This window comes from Rhipicephalus sanguineus, chromosome 11 (assembly GCF_013339695.2).
Source record: "Rhipicephalus sanguineus isolate Rsan-2018 chromosome 11, BIME_Rsan_1.4, whole genome shotgun sequence".
NCBI lineage: Eukaryota > Metazoa > Arthropoda > Arachnida > Ixodida > Ixodidae > Rhipicephalus > Rhipicephalus sanguineus.
Genome location: NC_051186.1, coordinates 35,311,114 through 35,317,113, shown reverse-complemented (window position 1 = coordinate 35,317,113; position 6,000 = coordinate 35,311,114).

Below are 6,000 nucleotides of genomic sequence, written 5' to 3'. Positions count from 1 at the left end.
CATCTCGAGGTCAACCGGGTCGCCCATGGTTGTTCAACCATGAAACTCATTTATTGAAGTTGCACAGTTCACGGGGGAGCAGCACTCTGTCAATCAGCACGGTGTGTCACTTGCACTGTCCATTCAAATAATCTGGATAGCATCTAGTATTCAGTGCTTTGCGAGTGGATGGTAGACACAACGCACAAGCATGCTAGGTTAACGCGCAGTGGCAGTCTGGACAATCAAGTGAGCGCACACTTGCGGTAACTTGGTTAGGGCTTATTATCTTGTATTGTCCGCTCCCTTACACCAGAATGCTGTTGCGCTGAAGCGATTCTAAGCATAGCGCGCCAACTATAATAATTGGAAATAATATACCAATAATAAATTATTGGTAATAATATAATAATAAATAATTGGTTTTGCACGTAAAACTAGAAAAAAATGTGCATACACATTAAAGTGAATGCAGCGCGTTCTCACACTCCGTATTGCGTGGCTAACTTGTTAATGCGATAGCGTTAAAGAGTTCGTTTCGCAGAAATTCCGGCGTCGGCGTTGCTGGTTGTGAGCAAAAAATCACCGTTGTCCGTGAGCGAAAATTAGAGAAGGATGCAAATAAAATAAATTAAGATCTTCGGTTCTATTCAGAATCGAACCCACGTCTGCTGCGTGGTAAGCAGGTGTTCTAGCACAAAGCCATGCCGTTTATTTCTTTTTCTTTCATGATGTTTATTACAAATGTGTGTAATTAGCATACGTAGCGAAAAAACTTCTCAAGGCATCCTCTACAAGCGTACAACAAATTTTACACAGAAAAAAGTATAACTCGGTGTCCCAAAAGGGTAATAAAGCAGTACATTTCAGTGGATACCAGTCCTGTTGAAACTGTAATTGTTGATAAAAGTCTTTTAGCTGAAGAGCCATTTGAATGAAATGCAACCGCGATAATGCCATGAATTCCGCATGCCTGTCTAACATGCGAGTTTTCCATATACTGTGCATACCCATTAGCAAGAGCATGTCAACAGGCATAGAAAGACATTCTTCTACTAAATGCATACACAGACGCTGCCTGTAAAGACATAGTTAAGCAGCAGAGGCATCTTCAGTTGATTGTCGCCTGTGTGAAGCTGTGGAAACCACAGAACATTACTTCAACAGCTGTAAAGACGCTATACTCTTTTGGGACGTTCTACAAAGGGCTTTTAAAAAACAACTCGATTAAAATCCTTATAGCATACGTCATCTCGTGCCACCCAAACGCCACGCCGTTGCTCGAAACTGCTTCGAAACAAAAAAAAACCTATACGAATGTCATGTAGTGGGGGAGAGTCTCCTTAACGCATGTAATATTGCGTGGCGGAAGCGTAGAATTGCGCCAGGCGTCAAAACATGTGAATTGCGGAACGAGTGGACGTTTTAAAGGCCCAGCCATTACAAAGCGCTCAGACATATTTAATCATCAGCAGCAGCAAAAGCATCAACATAGTGAGCAGCTGCGTAGGTTCGCGTGTTGCCTTATGTACGCGCAGTGGGCCCTTCGCTGATTCGCACAAGGAAGAATTATGCATTAAACAAATAATGATGGTGTAGTAGGCACTTCGCAACTGTACTTGCAGTAGGCATTCTAGGATGCTTTGAAACGGCCAATGTTACGCGTACATACGTTCGCTTCCTTGCGGTACGGTTGAGGCATCCACTGAGAACCGAATTTAGAATAGCAATTGAGAAGGCGATGCGAACTGCGGCCAATTACGCTCTCGCGTTCTACAATTGAAGGCGAAGCTCAAGCGTCCTCCAAGTTTCTTCGTGCTTGAAAGTGTAAACTGCTGTGGACAATATGAATAATTTTTTGTCTCCCCGACTGCTGCAATGCGTATTTGAGTCATAATTCGATGAGATACACTTACGAGATGCAAGGACACACCGGCGTAGCCGGGGAGGGGTTTGAACCCCCCGCCCCCACCTCAAAATTTCTAATTTTGCATGTTTATATATACGTGACTAACATACAAACACGCGCGCCAACGTACTTAAACTCCTACCCCCCACTCGAAAAAAATTTTTGGCGACGCCCCTGAAAGTAAAAATAACGGGGATGGGAATTGCACAAGGCGTTTTATCGATAAGGCATGCTAGCATTAAATCCGTGTTTGTTTGCCTGCTGGCTGTGAAGCCAAAGCTCAAAGATACATTGTGTCTTTTTTTCTTCCAGGTAACTTCACCTTCATCAGCCGATCTGTCTGAGAAGACCGCATATATGGTATACGTATGGAAGGCCAGCTTGAGGAGCTGCTGCAATTTTAACGCGATAGCGTTAAAGAGCTCGTATCGCAGAAATTCCGGCGTCGGCGTCGGCGCCGTTGGTTGTGAGCGAAAAATCATCATCTTGTCCGTGACCGAAAAATCGAAAAAGCTGCAAATAAAATAAATAATAAAAATGTTGGGTCCGAGTGAGAATCGAACCCAGGCCGTCTGCGTGGCAAGCAGGTGTTCTACCACACAGCCACGCCTCTGCTTAGAGCTGCACTGAAAGTAACTTTCATGCTTCCCAAAAATACGCGTCCTGTATGCAGGTGTCACAGTACGAGATGTAATATCGCAGTAATATTGCGTGGTACAAGCGTACATTGCCATCCGGCGTCACACCATGTCAATATCATAACGACTTGGTGGTTTAAAGACAGCCACCCATTACAGAAGGCACACGCATTACTGCGCGTATTACCTTAAGACCACGTAGTGGGTGCATCGCAACTTCGAAAACGTTTCTCGCGCATAATTGCCCCTGGTTTAAAGCATGCTACCCATTACATGAGGCACACACCTTAGTGCGCGCATTCTGTTAAACACTCGTAGTGTTCAAAGTGGGCACTAGGGGCAGGATATCGCTATCGCGTTCAACTCTTAAAGGCGAAGCTTAAGCGTCCCCCAATTTTTGGTTATGTATATTGCGGCGCACGAGGCAAAATACTTTATGAGGTCACATGTCAACATGAACACAATTTGTCTTCACTATTCAGGAGTTCGACCAACTTCCGGCGGCGTGACTATAATGCAAAGTTACCTTTAATAAACCATTCAATTTTCTTTGAAGCCCTTTCTGTGCCTTTTTTCCGCGTCAGTAATGGGACAGAACAAGTTCTGACGCTCTATTTATTTGATTCACTCTAAAAATACATTCTTAAGATTTCAAAGTGGAGTTTCACGAACTTACAGATGACTGATTTTTTTTATACATCCTAAATATGCTAATGCTGAGTTCGACGGATATATACATACAGATTGTACATTTAAGAGTGTGACCGAATCCCACCTGGTCTGGGATAAACATAGTGAAATAAAATAAGGGAAACGTTTGTAAGATTTGTGTTTATCTTTTTAACTTGGTCAGCGTTTTATTTTATTTCACTACATATACATTACTACGCAGAGATCACGCAAAACGAAGAGGACAGTGAACAGTTTACAGCAAGCAACATGTGCCTCTTACCCTTTACGCTTTTTCACTGTTTTTTTTTGTTCTTCTTTCCCTGCTATGCTACACTAAATGTTCACAGTTATAGTGCCAATGGTAACAGATGTTTAATATTCGAGCTCCCCCCAGCAAACGCGCCTTCGCGATGAATGGGCGTGCAAGTGAACGAAGGAAGGAAGGAAGAAAGAAACAGGCGGAAGGACAGGAAGGTACCAGCTCCTAGACCAGCTGGCTACCCTGTGTGGGGAACCTACCGGGCTTAACCTCCCCGCCTTTCTTTTATTCTTATTCTGTCTCTGTGTGTGTGTGTTGGGGACAAGTGTGAATGAAGCAGAATAGATAAGAGACACTGCAAAAAGAAGGAAAGGCAAAAAAATCGCAAAGAAAATAAATTATGACACTGTTCACAGTCCGTCTCTACGCCCCGTTGTCGTTACATAGCGCAACAACGCTTTCAACGCCTTCTGCGCTGAGGACGGACTCGGTCAGTGTCCCAGGACCCTTTATTCCTACAAAGGGCGATTATCAAGTCTGTCTAATGTATCGGAATATTCTTTCCTGGGCGCACTGAAGTGGGGACACTTACGGGGAACATTTATTCGCCGCAGCAGTTATCGCATGTAGTATTGTTGGCCATTCTGATAAGGGCTTGAGAAATGACCAACAAGCGGGTGTGTGACATGGCCTCCATGACACAAAAGTGCCAGGGTCGAGGCCGTCGTTACGCAAGCAGAGATAATACGGCAAAACAGATGTGCTCTTTTTTTAAGCACCTGCGTGTATCTCGCAGCGCGGCCTTGTGCGCTGCGAAAGCCAATCACGGAGGCCACGACCTCGCATACGCGCAGTTGCGTATATGGTTGTAAGTCAAGCTCCTCGTTTCCTTTGTTCATCTCGCTCACTGGATGATATACGATTCTTTGCCGTGCTCTTTAATGAATAATGCCTGCACTTGTAACCTATCCATTGCTCACAACGTGCTGATATAGTTTCGTACCGTTACAAAGAAACACTATCGCAGTAACCCTGCGCAGACTGTTCACCTTATCCATGCACCATTGTGCAAAAGGCAGGTGCTTGACTTCTATTGTGCAGTAAATGACAGCCCTTCCTAGATCACTCACCTGGCGGTACCCTTCACTCATCGGGCATCTTTAGATGCTGCGCACTTGCGTGTTTATCTGTGATGTATCTTACTGCATACTTGTGGCGGCAACTAATGTAACTTTATATAAATACTGAGTAGAAATGACTATATTGCCACGCTCTGGTGGCAGTATAGGTTGAGAAGGAAGATGGTCGTGGCTGCTGTGGCCGAACGTAAGCAGCCATTCGCTCCGAATTGGCTGTGTGTCGCTTCCTCTGCTGCAGATTGGTAGAGGCGATGGTTATCGAACCCAGTACCTTTTGCGTCTAGAGAACCTCACTAAATTTGCATTACACTTTTTACGATTTAATTTGAGTCTTCTGGCACTAAGTTTATAGCACTGGATTTGATATTTGCCAAAAATAGAGATTTATGAACAAATACTCGCAAACCTATCGTGGAATTTCGCCGTATACCTTAATCTCTATGTTCATAAATTACTGTAGTTCCCTCTGCGTGCTCACGTTGGGTATGGCTCAAATTCGCAGCTCTGTCACCCGAGACAATCTTTTAAATAATGATTTAAATGCTGGAAGTGTTTCTCGGCTAAATTCTCTCAGCCTATTCCTATTCAAAACTGTCGCGGCACTTTGGTGACCTACACAATGTTGACATAAAATCATACAAAACTTCAAGCCTTCCAAGGCCTACACTTAGAAAAAATAGCTTGTGATGACGGCGATGACGATGATGATGATGATGATGATGATTTGCTGCTACACTCTTTCTAAAGGGTGGGTGTAGTAACACACTAGCACATGCATACCTAAGAGAAAAATGACACTCATCGCACTGGAAAAATCCAGCACCAGAGGGTTTACCGCGTCATCTTACGGCTTTATGTACAACTCATTCCACGAAAGCGTAGCCCTGTAACCCTTTTTGTGACAGACAGTACGTGATAAGAACGCACAAACAGGCGTTTCCAGTTTCCTTTAAATTGTAGAATAGCGCAATGGTGTGGTGTTTTAACGCGTCATAAGAGCGCAGTACACTTCAATTTCGGCACCTAAAAACAGTAAGCATGTGTTCCAGCAAGTTCTACTGAACTTGCAAATAATGCGAGTCTGGACGTCAGCGGCTACCGAATGAGGCACATAAAATGAAGAAAACGTTGGGCAGCCGGAGACCGCACAATGGTTAGAAGCCTGCACGTAGTCCTTGGAAATGAAACGGGTGCTATGCTTACGTTCTGACAGACAGCTTTTTCGGGAAAAAGAAACTTCGTTGGTTGTTCGTGCAGGACGAAAAGAAAATGGAATAAATAGAAACAATAATAGAATTAGATACGTCTCTATGCCTTTGTTTCTGCGCAAGCACTGACGGTGCGCGGTCGGGTTTCTCTCTTTGGAAGTCGGGTGCAGCTGGACAGGAGAGTGAAGCCAATCAC